Source organism: Molossus molossus, unplaced genomic scaffold (assembly GCF_014108415.1).
Source record: "Molossus molossus isolate mMolMol1 unplaced genomic scaffold, mMolMol1.p scaffold_m16_p_9, whole genome shotgun sequence".
NCBI lineage: Eukaryota > Metazoa > Chordata > Mammalia > Chiroptera > Molossidae > Molossus > Molossus molossus.
In genome coordinates this window covers 47,380,326-47,400,054 of record NW_023425403.1, presented here as the reverse complement: position 1 = coordinate 47,400,054, position 19,729 = coordinate 47,380,326, and the positions used below count along the sequence as shown (strand labels likewise).

The 19,729-nt window shown below is 40.5% G+C and overlaps 1 protein-coding gene across 1 annotated transcript in view; it reads right to left on the bottom strand.

Moving 5' to 3' along the window:
* Window positions 1-19,729, bottom strand: part of HS6ST3 (heparan sulfate 6-O-sulfotransferase 3) — a 703,234-nt gene that overhangs the window by 46,051 nt on the left and 637,454 nt on the right. The window lies entirely within an intron of this gene.

The window sequence follows — 19,729 nt, the reverse complement described above, 5'->3', positions numbered from 1 at the left end:
GGCCCATGAATGATGTTATAAATACCCAAATGGTCCTTGGCAGAAAAATGTTTCCCCACCCCCAATTCCTCTGCATCTAATATCAGTGGTAGTATCAGGAAGGAGAAGACCAAATATAGTTGTTGTTTTTTAGTAATCCTCACCCAAGGATATCTTTCCATCTATCTTCAGATAGAGTTTGGAGGTGAGGGAGGAAGAGAGAGAAACATCGGTGTGAGAGAGAAACATCGACTGTCTGCCTCCCTCAGGCAGGGTGGGCGACTGAACCGCAATTTAGGTACGTGCCCTTGACCAGAATTGAACCCAAAACTCCTGAGTCCACGGGCTGATGCTCTAACTGCTGAGCCAAACCAGCCAGGGCTCGTGTTTCAGCTTTGTAGCACACTAAGACTTGACAACCACTGATCCGGGTTGTCTCTTGGTCTTCTAGAAATTAGATTATTTTGGAGACTTGTTTTGGTTTTAAATTCTGTAATTCTAATCAAGCCCATGTTTATGAAAGACACACCCTTTCTCACTGGTGTAGGGGAGCATCCATCTCTCGGGAACACTGCCTCCATCACTGCAAATTTCTGGGGGCTATTTCCAGAGTCACAGCACTGATATGCAAAAGAGCGTCTCCAAATACTTCAAGCTATATCAAAAGCATTCAATCCTTGTTATCCTTCTATTAGGCAAATTTTATGGTTTCATTGTATGAAAAACTATTTCTATCACTTCCTTGAGGATGCCCTTGACAGAAGGTACAATGAAATTAGAGAATCAAGGCTAACAAATCCAATCAGTTGATAAAGTTCTAGTTTTCATGTTCAATTCGAGGCACCGAATTTATAGTTCCTTGAGGATAATATATAACATCTATAAAATGCATTTTGAACAATTCTTTTTAGTTTACTAGTTAGTTGTCTGAAATAGAAATCCATTCTCCACTGATTTCTAAGCAAAGCCAATTTGTTTTATCTGCCCACAAGCAAGAATAACATTATCATGCATTAGCTGAACCCGGTCCTACAACACTGTGTTTATATATATAAGACTGTATTTTAGCATGTGCGATGGTATCCAGCTCTGTCCCCCTCCCTTGACAAAAATAAATAGGTTAAACTTTAAATGTGACAAATCTCAAAAGCTCAGTTCCTGACGAGCAGGCTGTCGTTTGCTCCTGTCTTCTTTTCTTTGCTGACTCCATTTCCCGAAGCACCAACTTGCCCCACTCAGGTCAGGGCAGCCGGTCACATTCACTTCAGAAGGGTTTTCATTACCACTATTCATCTTTCCCTAGATCCTCATGAGGGGATAGAGCAGATATTGATACAAATAAACATGCAATTTATTTATTCATATCAAAGCTCCTTTCTTCCCCAGCAGGATGTGGATTTCAGCCTCAGTCTCTAATCTCCCCAAAGTGATGAATCAAACGGCTACAGCTGGAAGATCTACAACATATTAAGATTTAGGGGGCCTCGGGCCCTGGCTGTCCTCAGCTCTTTCTACGGAGTCTTTCTTCAGGGCATTGTCATTAAACTCATTGGTAAGTGCTGGGGTGCGGCATGGAGAAAGTTTCTGAAGATCAATGACACACCAAATATGATGGTTTGAAGGCACCTTCTCCTCGGCCCAATCAATAACAGCTTTAATGTGATCTTGCGATGCAGAATTCTCACACACACCGCTTCCAGGCTCTGTTGAATCAAATCCTGTCTTCCTATTCGAGAGTTCTCTCGGCCTCAAACTGCCCTGCTTGAGCCCCAGCGAAAGGAATTGCTTCATATTGTCTCAGTTCGCCTGACAAAGAGTCATGGGCTCCGACCTGTTCATAAACGAGGGTATCAAAGCCTCAGCCTCTGAAAGACTCTCCTCTTCACAAGAGAGAAGAAATACCTTCATTTTTCTAGTACCCTGTAGTTATTGGTGGGGGTGGGAGGGATCAGTTGTGGAATTCACCATTTCTTAATAGAAAAATATAAACTGTTTTGAATTTCAAACTCAGAGATAGAAATAAAGACAAGGTGGAAGGTGCCAGAGGTTGCGACAGCCTGTATAATACAAAAACACTGGGTGAAAAATTCAGCCAGCCTGCTTGATGGGTTGCTGGTAGGGTGTCAGTGCCCTAATGGCGAGAGGTAAGAAAAGCAGAGTCATAACCCAATGTGGGGACAGATCAGCCCAGCTGAGGAGCCCGAAGGCTACCTGCCACTGTTGGTTCCTAAGAAAGAAATGGTCCCAACACACAGCTTTTGTGCACTGAGAGGAAGGGCTCATGTGGAGCCATACGTTCTGTTTTTATGTTCTGGGCCATGTCCATGTATCCACCTAAGACTATTCGTTCCTGGACTCTTTGTTCCTTCCACAAATGCTGTTCTCTGTTTGGCCCTCATGTGATCACAAGGTTTGAAACAATTTGCTCCATGTACACGTAAATGAGTTGGGGCCTGGTGCCTCTCCCTGTCCTGCAGAAGAGAATGTCCGGCATCTCAGACTTGATCTTTTTCCTGCCACAGAAAGTGTCTGCTTATTTCTTTCTCTCCTCTCACAAAGGGGACCCAGATATTCCAACTTGAGGTATTTGGGAGGCTTCTCCTCTCTACTTAAATGAATGATTTTAAATGAATATCAAACGCGCTTTGGTCAATAAAGGCTCCCAACTTCCACAGCTCCTGTCGCGTGTGTGGTCCCCGCTCAGAGCTGGCTCAGGCCACCGGGCAGCTCACGGCCACACATCCATGTGCAAGAAAAGACAATGAAGCTAAATGGGAACAAAAACATTCGTTTTCTCTGGCCGTGAAGTGTTTATGGCAACCATCTCGGAGAATACGGATACAACTGGCAACCCTTAATTCTAGGATAATGGTACTGCCTTTAGTTTGTATATAATTCAGTGGCTTGCTTTGCTTCAGCATTAAGACGGAACCAGAGGAAACTGGGCGCAGCATCGGGGCTGGGTTGGTAAATTGATTATGTTCTCTGAAGAAAAGTATCAGACTGAAAAAAATAAGGTGTAGCTGAGATTAGTTTGAAAGTTGACAAGCAATATGGATTCTAATATATCACAAAATACGCCGTATCATTTCCACTTATTATCCTAATAGATATTGAAGTTATCTGCAACCATTCCTGTTGCTTATGAGAAGTTTACATTGAGTCTAAGTGGATATTGGATATGAGATAATTATTTGAGAACATGTTTATGAAAATAAGATGACTTATCCAGGGTTTTAGTCCTTGATTTTTCCTTCAAGTTTTGACAAATGACTCATAATAATGCCAATAAACACCAACAATAACATACTTGTCATTCCACTATAATAGGTAAGTGGAAGCAATTTTAGCTACACATGATCATCTCTTGAAAATAAGATTTGGATTTGTGAGAAACGAAAAACAGGTTCACGTTTTCCCTAATAATGGGAAAGAGATTATTTCTGAGGTCCAAAGACAACATAAGTTGTTTTGAATTGGTCTTCATCTCATTATTGATATATTTTCCCTTGTTGAACTGAGACAGAGTTATGATCTGTCCTTGGTTTCCTGTTGAGAGTTTTATCTCTCATTTTCATAGTACATGTTTTTTCAAAAGAGTAAACTTACAGAGCAATTTGCTTAAGAAAATATAGCTACTGAATAACAAGATCAGTGAGAAACTGTGATGAATACACTGGGAACAAAGCTTTGTCCCGGCTCTTCACCTCTGGTAGTACTGGGGGTAATTTGGGTCAAGGCTGTTACGTAGAGGTGGGCAGGTTGTTCATTGCCCAGGGATATCTGGCCAGGGGGAAGGGGGCTGAAATTTGGCCCATGCTTTGCTTGCTCAGCCATGTACCCTGGCATTGGGCTGCATCCTTCTGGAAGGAGTGTCTTTTCCTAATTTTTACAGAGGCATTTATGCACTAGTGGCGGCACTTATTTAACTTGACAGCTAACATTGAATAGGAAAACTCTGAAATGTTAAGATTAATTTTTGCTCTGTAATGGGAAGAAAGACGAGAGGGTTTCTATAAGCAAGACGCAGGAGCTGGAAATATGGAAGGGAAAATTTCTTATTATGAGACAGGCATGACTATCTGCCTGTAGATAAATCAAAATTAACTCCTTCTAGACTCAGTTTCCTTATCAGTAAATTAGGTGGAATAATGTTTATGTAGCAAGATAAAGTGTATCATATAGTAGCTGGTACTTAATAGGCCCACAGTGCTTGGTGGTAGTTGTTATTGTTGCTGCTGCTACTGTTTCACTGTGCTATGATTCATATCTCTTCCTTCACCTTAGTCCCTAGTAAGACTGTCATTCTGCCAGAGTCATCTCATCCATTCATACATGTGCAGTTATTATACTCAAGAGGCAGGGACATGAGCCAGCTCCTCTCCACTCTGTCTTCTGCCTGTTACACATATATAAGAAGGAGGCAGAGCCTTAACCTTTCCCAAGAGAGGCGAGGGTATGCTGCAGAAGAGCTGACTTATTCTCATCCTGGACTAGTGTTCTCAGTCGGAGGGCTGAGACGTCTGTGAACCCCTATAATTATAGAAAACATTTGAGCATTTATGTGCCTCTGAAATTCTCTGATGAGAGAGCTTCTAGCATTCACTCAGTTCTGAAAATGCCTCCCACCCAAAGGTTAAGAACCACAGCTCTGGACTAAGGAAAGAAAGAAGACAAGAACTAAGAATGATTATTTCTCCCTTACTCCGGGAAATGGAGTTCTTATCTGGAATGAATGTGTCAAGAACTGCCTTGTCCAGCTTTTGCCTCCTTTTATCTCTTTCTATAAGACTTGGACTGTCCAATGAACGCTGCTGGTTCTTACTAATGCAGGACAATCACTCCTAACTTGAGCTGAAGCAAATACTTGGCATCATATCAAGAGTATTTACTATTGCTTTCTGTATGTGCTGTCAGTCTCTCTGCATTGATCCTTAATCCCTACTACTTTCCCCTCCCGGAGTCCTAGTCCTTGGTTCTTACTTACTTGGTCCACTTGGTATGTCCATTTCCCCCTTGCTACCACTGTACAGTTCTAGATCTGAGCCCTGCCTTAGGAACTCTATTCCATGTGTGCCCTGCCCACTCTGCTTTCTACCTCCTACTCCTAGTCCTTTGCCTTCATCTCCTGCTCTACTCATACTGATAGGATCAACCACAGATGTTTACAATTAACATGTTATTTAGCAATACATCCCAACAACTGCATTTCCATTCTGGGATTGGACAATAGGTCATTGAGACCTGCAGTTTATGATTTATTGTGGCTTCTTTCCAGTCCTTCAACTTGAATTGCAATCTTGGTGAACTAGACCACAAGGATTCAAATGCCCTTGCAAAATAAACAAGATTAGAGGTTTTAATAAAGCAAATATGCCTGCTTGGTCTTGGGCAAGTCCCAAAGTCAAAGAGCCATGAGATGTCTCTCCTGGGGTCATGGATCTGCCTTCATCTTCACTTCTGCACTGTGTGTGGAGCATTCCAGGTGTCTGTATTTTTATCTTGAATCTCTTTACATACTACATTGTCAACAAGTGGCATATCCGTCCTCTCATGCATGTTCTGCGAGCTCCTCCTATTCAAAATGTCCAAACCCTCAATTTACCGTCTTCCCCCTTAATGACCTCCAAACTTAGATGCATTTCTTGCATTATAGTCCGAGTGATGTTTCCCACATGCAGCTTGGACACAGTTATTGGCTCCCTCCAGAAGTTCTAATAATGTCCCATTCTTGTAGAACACACTCCCGTAGGATGAATTCTATTTTCCACAGAAGGAATTCTCATTGAACAAATTCCAAACTTCTTCCATTCTTATAGAACAAATTCTGAACTTCTCAGGATGGCATTCAAGACCATACTGTACTTGAAGGGGAAGGACTGTACTGTAGCCAACATGACAGTAACTTGAAGAGATGCTCCTTATTGAATGGTCATTACATGCCCATTCATAGACATTGAGGTATCTGTATTACTTGAGTAAATTTCTTAACATCCCTTAGTTATTGGTCATATAATGCTTCTAGGAACATGCCTGGCTCATAGAAGAAGCCTAATAAATATCATTTTATTTTCTCATACCTGTGCCATTAGCATAGTTTTCCAATGTTTAATTCTATCGGGAGAGTCAGCTACTATTGTGAGGCAGCCGGTGTTGCAACAGGCAGCCACTATCTCGAGAGAAAGACACTATCTCGAGAGGCAACTACTATCATGAGAGGAAGACATTATCTTGAGAGGCAGCTACCTGGCCAGGAGCTATTGCAAGAGGCACCAGCAGGGGCCAGATTATGTTGCTACAGGCCTCTATGTGCCCATTTCCATGACAGGTAATAATAAGGGGGAAAACACAATAAGGTCTCGAATGGAAAAAAAAAATTTAATTTCAGCACAAAATCCTTGATTTCTTCCTATTTATATTTATTATAAACATATTTATAGTACGGTACAATATTCTGAGTATTTGATGACCATGGCCCAACAACCACATGGCTTTTTTGTTCCGGGGTCCATTTTTTGCCTCTGTCCTATGTAACATTACTCTCTCTGTTATTCTTTATCTGCGTTTGTTCAGAGTCCAGAACAGCACTGGAATCTACCATCTATGTTTCTGATATACACTGGAATTAGGCATATCACAAATCTTATTAAAATAAAGCAAACTCTTTACCTCTGGAAGGTGAATCTCCAGATTGGGGATGGGCAGGGGCCAGAGGCAGCTAGTCTAATAGCATCAATTCTGATAGCTCTGCCGAATTTCACTGCCTCTTATGTTCCTCTCACCAACTTGGCTGCCAGATGTGTGCTATTGTCCAAATAAAACTCTGCCCTTTGCATGAACCCAAATATTTTCCCTTGCTATTCCTTAGCAAGGCTAAAACAACATGAAGTTAAAAACAAACAAACAAAAAAACACAACTTCTTCAAATACAAAAGAGGAAAAAATGCAACCAAAAAAAGTACAAGGAGCATAAACTCTGCCATGATTATACCTTATAGATTTGTGATGTTTCATAGCTAGTATTTCACAGTCCCTGCTCATTGCTCATCCTGGTAGAACTAGAAGTTAAGGGGATGATGCCTCCTTGCAAAACACTATATTTATACTTCTGGTAGTCTTACTTCTGGTGAATGCCTGGTCTTTGGAGGATATGTTTCAGTCAGGTTGTGGTTATGAGCATCAAAGCAGCCATGTCAGGACCTTCTCTAACTGCCTGGGAAAGAATGAAATGACTGCTGTGTAACAGAACAAAGCTGCCAAAATTGTGGAGGGTTTGGCACATTGATAGAGGAAACAATGAATATTTGTTTATTGCAGCATTCCTAAAACGTTCATCCACTCTCTCAATTTGGGGCTGGAATCAGGAGGTTTCTTTTCCCCTAACCACTCATCCACTTCAGGTCTACTTATTTTATAATTCTATGAATAGTTGAGCAATTACATCATTAGAATGCTTACCTAGGTTTCCCTAATTCTGAAAAAGATGACTCTTGCATTCAATATATCATCAAATTTGGTGATTCAATGAGAGGCAGTGCTACCCTTCTTTCAGAGACAATGACTGATGAACCATGTGTCACCCCATCAATACTATTCTTGATTAGGGTGACCAGAGCATCCACAGAAAAGCCCCCTGAAGGATGACCTCAGATCTTAGGTCCCAACTCAAGCTTGATGTAAGTGAGTACTGTTTCAAACACTTCCATTGACTACTAACTGTTACTATATAATTATTAATCATTCCATAATTCAATACCAATTTATTGAGTGCTCACTGTGCCATAGAATTTACTAGTTTTTTTCTAATATCTCCTATTTTATCCAACCAAGAAAATCACGTGCTCTTTGTTTTTTATTGTAGTTTTCTATATATTGCAGCAAGCACATTTTTGCCTCATAAAACCATTATTCTTCTGAAATAAATGTAATATCCAAATAAGAATCACTTGAAGCTGTAAGGCAGGCATGTAAGTAAAACATGAATGTGTTAGGTCTCACTTATACTTATGTTTCTGATCATTTAAAAAATGAGAACTGTCAACATTAAAATTATACTCAAGAGAAATTGAGAATTACTAAGTGGCATAAAAGCACAATCAGGATCCACTTTTAATGAGCAAGTTCTTCCACTGGAGCTCCAGTCGGGGTTCTGCAAGTAGCTGAACTGCGCTGGGCCGAGAAGCCAGTATGTGGAGCCAGTAGCTGTGTGCACACACAGTTCTGGACAATTTATTATTCTGTACAGTAAGTGGCCGGCCCATAATTCACAAGCGGAGAGTTAATGAGAGTAGCTGTCTCTAATACCCATAAGAAAGATAAGGACTGGTGTAATGTGGTTTATCCCATACTTCTGAGCCTTTCAAGGGCAGGAGTGAAAGCCTCTGACAGCAGAATGCAACAAGAAATACTGCACTGACCTACAGACTTCCTGCTCTCCCATCAAACCAGTCCCCGTGTACCGGCATTAAGGAGCAATTCACTCTGAATAACTGTTCCCAAATAACCAGCTCCTTTTTAATTGCTGGCATAATTAACTTAATGATATAATTGTGCAGCTCCAAATAAGAAAGGGGAAGAGTGGGGGTAGTAATTTATTTCTTCCTCATAACTTGGCCAGCTAAACTGGAATATATATAAAATACTATAGTATATATTATATTCAAAACAATATATAAAATATATATATTATATATATACCATTCTAATATATGTATTCTGTTCAAAACTATGTATGCATATATAAGATGTATACACACATACACACACACACACACACACACACACACACACAGAGCAGGATGATAAAAGTGAGAAGCAAATTAAATAGGAGGAAAGTCCCCCAAATGACTAATTGTTTATCAATTTATCTGCTTTTATTACCAACCTTTAGAAAGTAAATATATGCTGGGGGTTTCATCAGAGCAGTAATAAATATCAATAATTACCAATTGACTAGAGGTTCTAAATGGTCCCTTTAAAACAATGTGTCAGCAGTACCGTGTTCCTAGTAAGCACAGAATGGATGTCTGCATTAACAGCTTCTCCTCTGTTTGGGGTTTTAAAGTCCGGGATGTTCTCAATGGTCTCTCCTAATGGCCCTCTAACTCTCTCTGCTATTTCCTTGAAGGCAGCTGAAATGTCTTGTAAAGAAGATGTGTTACCACTCTGCGCTGAAATGAACCTACCAAATCTCCCGCCTTAAATAAAAGCAGTGTGTGTGTGTGTGTGTGTGTGTGGTTTTCGGGCACCTGGATATGGGGGTTCTGGATGAGGCTTTCGGCCAGGGCAGCGCTCCTGCAGGTGCTTTGGGAACCAGCAGCTTTGGGAACCAAAGCTGGACATCCCCAGGCCCCTCCCACCGCCACACACTGAGCTTCCGGATGGAGCTCAGGAGCCGGTGTTTACAGACTCTTCTTTGTCGCGTTTGCTCACTCAGGTTTCTGAAGTGTCCATCTAGAGTTTTAGGCTTTTTGGTTTATTTTTATTTTTATTTGACTTGGTGTTGTGCTGTGAATAAAGTGAGTATAAGCAAGCAGATGTCAAACCTAAATAATGTGATTGCTGGCATTTTAGATGTTATATAAATGGCTAATAGGATCAATGGCATTGTTGTACACCAACTGAAGAGTCTCGTGTTGCTTTTCATGAAGAGGATGCTATGGGATCCAAAAAAGTAAAGTGTCTTTTTCCCCCCTCCTGCACTGCAGCTTCTGTGTCAGGAAAGAATTCATTTTATTCTAAGTTTAATCATACTTCATAGTACAAGAAATGGTGTTGGAGCATTCATGTTAAAATTCCGTACCTTCAAACAGCTGTGTCTGAGGAGAAATGAGGAAAAAGATAGATAAGAATACAAAAGTGACACAGAGTTTGTAATCATCTGCTCAGAAAGGCTTATGTATGTACTTAAATGCACTGCCTGCAAAATGCGGGCCCCGAATCATGCTTGGCAATTACTTTTCTACACGGTCAACTAGCTAAGGGACTGACAATGCTCCATTTTGCATAGACAGTGTTCATTCCCCTTTCCCTTAATCCCTCGCCTCAAAGGCAGTTAAGAGCCAGGTCTGCCTGCTGAGCAAGGGCAACCACCTTCCAAGCATCAGCCAGGTAAACAAAGAAAGGAGGAAGTTGGAGCTAGTGATTAGAAAAATAATGACAGCATTCTTCTTCTAGGTGTTTGGAGAAGAGGATGAGTCTCTCAGACTCTGCTGTGTCCGCCTGAATAAGGAAAGAGAAACAAAAACAAGCTACTACTGTGAGACCTCAGGGTTGTTCCCTTTTGGGTCTCACCTCATTCTTCTTAGCAGAAATGGGGGAGCAAACATAACTGTGGCTTCCCATGGGGACAGAAGAACAAGGAGTTACCTGATGTCAATATTATCTCATTCCAAGGATGTAACCTCCTAGACAGTATATTTCTTTAATATGACCTTTTCTCTTTTCTTTCCTTTGGATCCAAACTAGCCTTGTTGTAGGATAGGAAGAAGCTAGAAAAAGTCCAGGACAGGCAGAAGAGGGAAATTAAGACAGATAGTTAAACAGCAGTTTGCAGCCACCTAGCAAATCCTGTCTTCCCTAAACCAAGGACACTTAAGAGTGAAAGGTTTGCACTTTTCCCCAACCAGAGGGTAAATAGTTTAAATCACCCCACTCGGAGTCAGACAGCACAAATCCAATTAGGGCCATTTGCCAACCACATCCAAGGACAGACAAATTAAGAGAAGAAATCTCCTTTTGGTACATCAGCATAAAGCTGATGACTATTTTATTGATCCACCTCAAAGACCCCCCCTAAAGGCCCACCCTGTAAAGCCCCAGAAAGCAAAGGTCCCCAGTGTTCTCTCCCTCCAGGGAGCATGCCCTTGCCATTCCCTTCCCTCTGTCCTTGCTCCATAGGCACCTATCTCCTAAACTCCAAGGGACCCCAGGAGACATGCAACCAGGGGAGCGATGGGCAGCAGCAGCTCATCCTAGGCTAACCCCCTGAACCTGTCTCCAAGCGCCCCTTTTCTCTGACTCCCCGGTGAGCTACAGCAGCCCAGCCTAGGCTCCCCTGTTGCGTCTTCTATGCTCTTTCTAGTTTCAGAATCCTAAGTGAATTTTTGCTGTAGTCAATACATCCTTGCTCGCTTTTCTACACTTTATCTCTTGATTGAAATCTTGCCTTCAGACCAGAACCAAGGCCATCTCACAGCCTCATCCAGCACCCTGACTCACCTGCCTCCTTGTCTCTAGTAGGACCACTCCCTTAACTATTAAGCCCTCAGGACAATGGTGTTCTGGTCAGCGTCAGATAATCTTAGGAGCAAAGTCTGGGGTCTGTTGACCATGGAGACAGAGCTTCAGTCAAACTAGAGATAACGTCTAGGCCTCAGTTGTGTTTCAGCTCCAGCCCAGAGAAGTGGCAAAACCAGAAGTGATGCCATGGTTCACAGCAGGACCAGCTGCACTGATCAAACTACCCCCCGCCCAGCACCAACCAAGCAGTGGAGACCGCAACTTTGACCATGACCCTGACTCTCTTAGTCACCATGATTAATGATTTTCCCCTTATATAACCCTTCTCCTGGAAGCCATTAGTTCACCTGTGTCCCTGGGCATGGGCCACTTCTGAAAAATAAACCCTCACTTTCTTTGATGCAAACTCCTGTTTGTATATTACTGGGCTTTGATGCTGGCAGGCAAATGGATCTCTTTCATCCGATAACAAGGACTTAAGGTATTTCTGGTTCTAAACCAGGCCCAGGTGATAGTTATCTATTAGATAAAGTTCTCTAGATGCCTTTCTTTTTTTCCTTTTAGCTCAAGGTACAAAAAATTCTAGTTTCCTGCCTGCTTACTAGTTCATTTCTGGGCAATATAAGAATCTGGCTGGCTTTGTGCTTCAGCTTGCATTCCTCCGTTTCCAGTCTAATTTCTTTATCCTGATCTATTCCACCTGGCTTGAAGCACCGTTTATCACCAGGCACCACCCAGGTTTCCAACAGGCAGAATTTTTGTCAAAATCCTTATTTGCCACGACATACGTGCATGAGTTTTATTTCAGGGTTGCAGTTCAAGAGTTTATCAGGCCAACATGGAAGTAGTATACAAGACAGACAACAGGTTACAAAAGGGAAATATTTTTTATGTTTTTGCAATTCCCACCCCCCAACTCCTCAACAAAGCAACAATTTCATAATTTCTCAATATCAGTTTCCCCACCCAGTGGTAATGAGAACAAGGCAGGCAGAGTTTTTGTCAGATAGAGTGAGACATAGATGATCTTCCTTATCTTAGCTCTAAGGCTGGGGTGTGTGTGTGTGCATGTGCCAAATGCACATATGTGTATGTGTGTGAGTCACAGTGTACTGCATACAGGAGGTATTTGGTACATGTTTGTTGAATGCATAACTGAAAATATCTGTTGAATACATGCTATGTAACTAGTTTCGTCCCATAGTAGATGTGAAATATGAAGACTGAGGGTGGGATTTTGACATAGAGTTAAGGATTACAGACATAATGACGTCTGTAGTCTTATAGTTAATGGTTATTTATTAACTATAATTTAGTAATGAGCTCAATGCCTTTGATGAAGAGATGCCCCCCAAAATAAGGTAATAATTACACTCTGCATCAAAATACACTGATATTGCAAATGCTTCAGGTACTTCATTCATAAATTAGCTCAGTTCAAATGCAAGAGATCTGATGTACAGCACTCTACCTGTAGTTAGCAATATTGTGTTTTACACTTAAAATTTAAGAGGGTAGATCTAATGTTAAGTGTTCTTTTTTCTTTTTAACTCCTCACCCAAGGACATTTTTCCATTTTTCATTCAGGTAGAGTGGGAGGGAGAGAGGAACAGAAAGAGAGAGAAAGAAAAACATCAACGTAAAAGGGACACATTGAGTGGCTGCCACCCGCACGCCCAACCAGGGCCGGAGACAAACTGCAACCAAGGTACACGCCCTTAGCGGGAACCGAACCCGGGTCTCTCTGGACCACAGGCTGATGCTCTAACCGCTGAGCCAATCTGGGCCAACCACTGGGCCAGGGCTCATGTTAAGTGTTCTTATGATAATAAATAAAATTAAATAAATGCACTAAGAAATGTATGCTATAACAGTCTGAGGAATGGGGTAGTCCCAGAGATGTGGAAGTGGGGTACAGACTGACAATCCCCTGAAGAGGGGATGGTGGGGGCGAGATAAACAGAACTTATATGCATGTGTGCATGAACAATGAACATGGACAACAAAGCTGGGGACAGGGAGGGGAGAGGTGGGGAGGGGGGAATCAATGGGGGGGAAAGGAGAAACATCTGTAACAAAATAAATTAATTTTAAAAAAAGAAATGTATGCTGTTTATAATAATAAAAAAGAAAGTTATATCTGAACTGGAGTGAGTTACACCTTTTTGTCTATCTCTGTGTTCAACAGACCCCAGAATTAAGTATATTAATTCTTTTAGATCAGTAGGGTTCTAATGGGACAGAGTTAGTCTATAATTTCTTGCATGCAACCAGAAAAGGTCTCAAATACTCTTGTTGAAGGGCAAAAGCCTAGCTGGGGATGGCCTCGAAGCCATAAATCGTATTTTGGTAACAAAGGAGGGATTATTTTCATCAGAAAATAAACAGATGGAGGCTTGTGGAAGGTTGCCTCAGAAATATTTCTCTGTGACACCCCAAAGGAAGCTTGTCCTTAGAGAAAACGGCAATTCTTTTGATGGATTACAAGGGGAAGGATTCTCCTTAAAGATGTTAGAGACTCTCCAAGTCCCACAAACAATTAGCTGCAATCATGTAATCAGTCATCTCCAAATGTTATCCCACCTAGGCTCATAAAACTTCTACTTAATGATTTTGTCAGAAAATTCTCCTCAAGGGAATTTCTGCCTGAAGGAAGTCGCGGATGGGGGTGGGGGGATAGACCTAGCTAAGAATCTTCCTACTTAGGAGACTGAAATAACAAGCAAAAGACAATTAGCACATATAATCAGCACTTTGAAAATTTGCCATATTGAAGGTTTTGAAATTCCCCTTTTTAAGATTATTAACACGGCACGGTCACATTTACTTTTCAAAGGGATATAAACAGAAAGCTTGCACTATATAATTTTTAAAATCATTTGTTTTAGTTTGTAAACTGAGGTTCATAAATATCTCTCATTGGATAATTAATTGTTCCCCTTTCATGTAAATAGTAGAAAAAGAAAGGGAATATTTAATCTTATGATTTTAACCTCCATTTTTCTAATTCTTTTTTTTTTTTCTTACAACCTCAGGCCTCAAAAAATAAAATAAAATAAAAATGGAGCAGAGACCAACTTGTAGTTCTGATTGATTGACAATAGGTTCTAGTTTATGTTCAGAATGTGTACAAGGATATTTGGAAGACTATGCCCTACACAATCAAATAAAAATAAGCTGCTACCCTGATTTCATTAACTGTAATAGCATTTATTAGTGTCATTTCTACATCTCAGAAGAAAGTTTTATCTCAAAATAGATGTGTCCTCATCTCTTTCTGAGACCTGTTTCATAGTAAAACAGCTGCCAACACTCATAAAAGAAAAAAAAAGCTCGTCGAGCTCTGAGGCTATATTTAGTACACAAAGCTTTTGCTGAATACATTACCATATTCTTTGCTAGCACGTGGTTCCAGCACACAAGGTGAATATAAGGGAGCTACATTGTGTTAGATGGGGACAGAGATGGGGGGTGGGGTGGGGAGAGAGAGCCACTGCTCATATAACCCAGGACAGTCCAGCCAAACTCAGGAAAAGTCCCTGGAAAAATGACAGAATCCAGGGCCAGAAGGATCTGGCGGTCATTCTGCAATCTCGCCTCTCAGAGATGAGCCGGCTGAGGCTGAGCTGAGAGAAATAATGTGTGGCTACTGGGTGCTTCAAATATGGCCAGGGGGTCTGTGAAATTGGATTTAAAATTTGGTCACTTTAAGTCCCAACTTCAATTTCAGTAGGCTCCTGTGGCCAGTGGCTACCCTACTGGACAGCACAGAGGCCCTTCCTACGGCCTTCTCTTCAACTAGCTTTAAAGACATGAACAATGGGTTAAAGCTCCAAAGCATTAAAAAGACAAAAGTCATTTTCAGTGAATGAAATCCGTAAAGCTTCCTGAAACCAACCACAAAACAGCAGACATTCCAGGGGGAAAGTGACCAGCCAGACAAAGACCCATGAAGACCAACAACACTTGTGAGGACTTAAACTCTGCCTCAGGGGCTGAACGGAGGAGGGTAAGGGGAATGGCGCGAGAGAACAGCCAGGGCACAGATGAGTCACTCTGACTTCTCAGCTGGCAAGAACTCTGCCTGAACAGAAAAGGTGTGAAGGAGTCAAGGAAAGCTCATCCAGATGCAGTCAACGGAGCTGCTAAGCAGCTGGTGGGGCTGGAGACACCACGAAGATCATCCTGCCCGTCTCCTTTTCTGGTCATACCTGAAATCGATATGCAAGGATAAGGGGACAGCAGACACTAATCAAGGATATTGGATTTTTATTGCTATGTTAGCAAGTTGGAGTGTGACCTTGGGAAGCACACTGAACCGGGGATCTCACTTACTTCCTCTATTTAAAGAAATGATCATGAGACGTGGTTTCAGGAGCTTTGGAAAAGCCTAAAATGAAAGCGTAAGATGGAATCACTTGTTCCTTTCTGCCTTTTGGCTCAGGCCATACTTCTCCCTCTAGTTAATAAGACCAATCACTTTCAAACCAGAGTCTAGTTTCTTGTTATAGAACTGTTCTTTGAAAACAGTAAGGCTTAACACTTTTTTTTTTAGCTTCTTTGAAAATATAACAATTGGAGCTAAAATTAGTGTTGTTCCTGTAACTCAATGAAAAAGGCTTTGAAATATTTTAAAAAGAAATGTGACTATGAGAGAAAGTCCATAAAATCTAAAGAAGTGAATGCGAATAAACGTTGAATTAAGAATACTATGAACTATTCTTAATTAAAGTACAGATGATTGTGATTCCATAGGGATAACTGCAAGTCACGGTAATCTCTTTTATTTCTACTTTTTTTGCACACCACGTTTTCCTTTGAAAATCCCCTTATCTTCTGTCTTGAAGGTCACCCCATGTGGAAGGAAAGGAGCCATCTGACAAGCTCAGGGAAAGCCTGCACAGGGGCCTTACAACCTTAGAGACCCAGAGTAGCCACACAGGGTGGTCTGAAATGAAGACTCCCTAGCTAATAGCAGTCATGGAGGGCAGCCATGTGCTAGGCCAGTATCTTCCTTGACAAAGGCCAATCTTTACCTTAAATCAGCCCTTCTATTGTCTTTTTGCATCTATGATAACACAGCTTTAGAATGTCAAGATAACTTCCCTTTTCCCACACCCCTCTGGGCACAATCACTGCACCAGAGCACAGACCACAGAACCCCTCATCGCTAATGTGCTAATGGTTGACTGTTAACTATCCTATACTTACCTATGTAAAGTATGTGTATGTCTATCATTTTATTTATTTTTATCCAATCCCAGATGTTTCCCTGCTTTGTTTTCTCCCACTCCTCTTATCTAGCATCAATGGATTTCATGTAACCCACTTCTGCATCCTCTTTTAATTGTAATGTGTAAAATAAGGTACAAAACCACCATTCTCTGGAGCATTTTCTCAGCCCGCTGCGATTTTGATTCCTGGCAATTGTCATCAGTTTGGCTCAAATATATTCATAGAAATTCTATACAGGTTTGAACATTTCTTGAAACCAAGAAAAAAATTATCTTTCTTGTCCAATTTTCCCCATTTATTTATTTATTTTTTATATAGGAAACTATACAGTGCTTGCTATATATCCAACACTATGCTAAGCACCTTACAAATATTAACTCATTTCATCAACAATATTAGGAAGTGAGTGTCATTCCCTCCATTTACAGAGGAGGAATCTGATACAAAAGGATGGTTAGAATATTGTCCAAGCCAGGCAGCTCCTAATGGTAGAGATGGGGTTTGAACCCAGCCAGCCTGGGTCTTTTAACCATTAGGCTGTGCTGCCTCATTTTAGATATATGTCAAATGCAAAAATAATCTGTAAAATGGACTGGCTTGAGAAACTTTTTAGTAGGCCACACTTTTTTCTCAATGTTGCTTCCCCACACCCTCTATTCCCACTCACACTTCATTTCCAAAGAATCTAACTGGACAACATGCTCTCATCTCATATATACAAATCGTTTGTCTTAAAAAGAGCTAAACCTTGCCCTGGCCAGTGTGGCTCAATTGGTTGATCATCGTCCCACGCACCAAAAGGCCACTGCGATTATCGGTCAGGGACATGCCTGAGTTGTGGGCTCGATCCTCAATGGGGAGCACACAGGAGGTAGCTGATCGATGTTTCTCTCTCTCCTTCTCTCTTCCTCTCACTCTAAAATCAATAAAAAACATATATAAACATATTATATATATATATATATATATATATTTTTTATCATCCTCACCCGAGGACCTTTTTCCATTTTTTTTTGTTCAGGTAGAGTGGGAGGGAGAGAGAGGAACAGAGAAAGAGAGAAACATCGATGTGAAAGGGACACATCGAGTGGTCACCACCCACACAACCAACCAGGGCCGGGGACAAACTGCAACCAAGGTACATGCCCCTAGCGGGAACCGAACCCGGGTCTCTCCGGACCGCAGGCCGATGCTCTAACCGCTGAGCCAAACCGGCCAGGGCTATATACATGTATATATATATTTTTAAAGAGAGCTAAACTAGGACTTGAACAATGGCTATAGTTGGAGAGGACCCTGGTTCTGAAATTTAAAGGACAGAAATGGAGGGAGATACACTAAACGAAAAGGAAGGTGTGGAGAGGACACATGGGAGAAGAGAAAACACAAGGAAAGGAATGAAAAAATGTAGGAAAGAAGCAATTCCTATCAGCTTTGCAAAGCCTTTGAAAATGTTCAGTTCCCACAAGATAAATTTAGTAAGTGGTAATTATTGAGAGTCAGTGACTTGAGTGGCTAAAGAACAGTTTGGACTGCAAAGAAATACACCTTATTCTGCCGAAAAGAAGCAGTCTTGAATAAGGCCACTGAGACAATGAATAATCTTTTGTTAATTGTACTCACACGGACAAGGACGACCTGAAGGACAGGGAATAAGGCTCCCACTGGAGTCTGCACAGAAGCAGCGTCCAGCTGGGATCAGCCCAACTGCAAACATAGCTCCCATCCTGAGTAAGTGCGATGTGAAAGGTTTAAGTCGTGTCCAAACAATTCTCAATACTTAAAACATTTTTTAAAAACTCCTCCACTCTGATTTGATGGTATATATCTAAAGTATCTACATATTTTAACTGCAAGCAATATGACGTTAATCTCATTAGTTTACGAAATTTTTGTTTGTTCGTTGGGTTCTTGTTTGTTGGTCCCCTCCCCTTCTTTTCTTAAGATTCAATATAAAAGTGATAGTGAACCCATCATATATATAAAAGATCATATGGCTTGTCAGGGAATTGAAAATTTGTTTATCATTTGCAAATAAACCAATATAATTTACACTACTCATTAAGTAAAGAGAAAAAATTATATAATAATCTCAACAGATAAAGAAAGAAAACTCACAATATTTAATACCATTTATCATTTAAAAAATTCCCAGAATTACAAAGCTGGTTTGACAATAGAAGGCTTTAAATACAATTTACCACATTAGTAGGTAAAAGAAAAAAAAGTCATGTATCCTCTTAATAGATAAAAACAAAATCCATGGTAAAATTGATTTACTAATAACAAACATCATTAGTAAGCTAGAAATAAAAAGGAACTTCCTTAACCCAATAAAGAGTAGTTCCAAAAACCTAGATCAAAAACATTCTTAAGAGTAAAATGTTAGAAGCAATCATTTTAAATCAAGAGCAAGAGAAATATGTCCACTAGCTGCTGCCTTGCAAGCTGTATCCAGTCCTTGCCTGTGTAGTAATACTCAGAATAAAATGATAATAACAAAAAGTATCATTTTTCACAGATGATATAATTAGCTACACAGAAAATCCAAAATAATTTGTAGAGATAGTAAATTACTAAGAGAGTGTAGCAATCTGGCCAGAACTAAGATCAATACACTTAATCTATATACTATCAATAGCAATGAAGAAAATCTAATTTTAAAAAGTAGCATTTAAAATAGCAACATAAATATACAGTATGTAGAAATCTAACAAAAATTGTAGAACATTATGGATACTGTATTATAACTTCATTGAAAGACATTAAAAATTCATAATTAAACTAAGAGATTTAACCATGTTCAATCTTAAAGAGTATAATTCTCCCCAAATTTATCTTAAGATTTAAACCCCATAAGGGTTTTATTAAGGAACCTTGCCTGTGATTCTAAAATGTATATAAAAGCAAAATGGAAGATACACACACACACACACTCACAATATATATCTCTATTCTGTAGGTCAGCTTTTATGCTTTTAATATGTTTTTTATTGATTTTTGAGAGAGAGAGAGGAAAGGAGACAGAGATAGAAACATCAATGTGAGAAACATCAATCGGCCACCTCCTGCACTCCCCCTACTGGAGATTCAGCCAGCAACCCAGGCATGTGCCCTGACCAGGAATCCAACTGGGACCTCTCAGTCCATGGGACGACACTCAATCCATTAAGCCACACCAGCCAGGCAGCTTTTATACTTTTAAAGAATATGCAATGAAATTGTTGTATTAATGATTAGTTATAAGCTTACTTTTTATAACATATTAGAATAT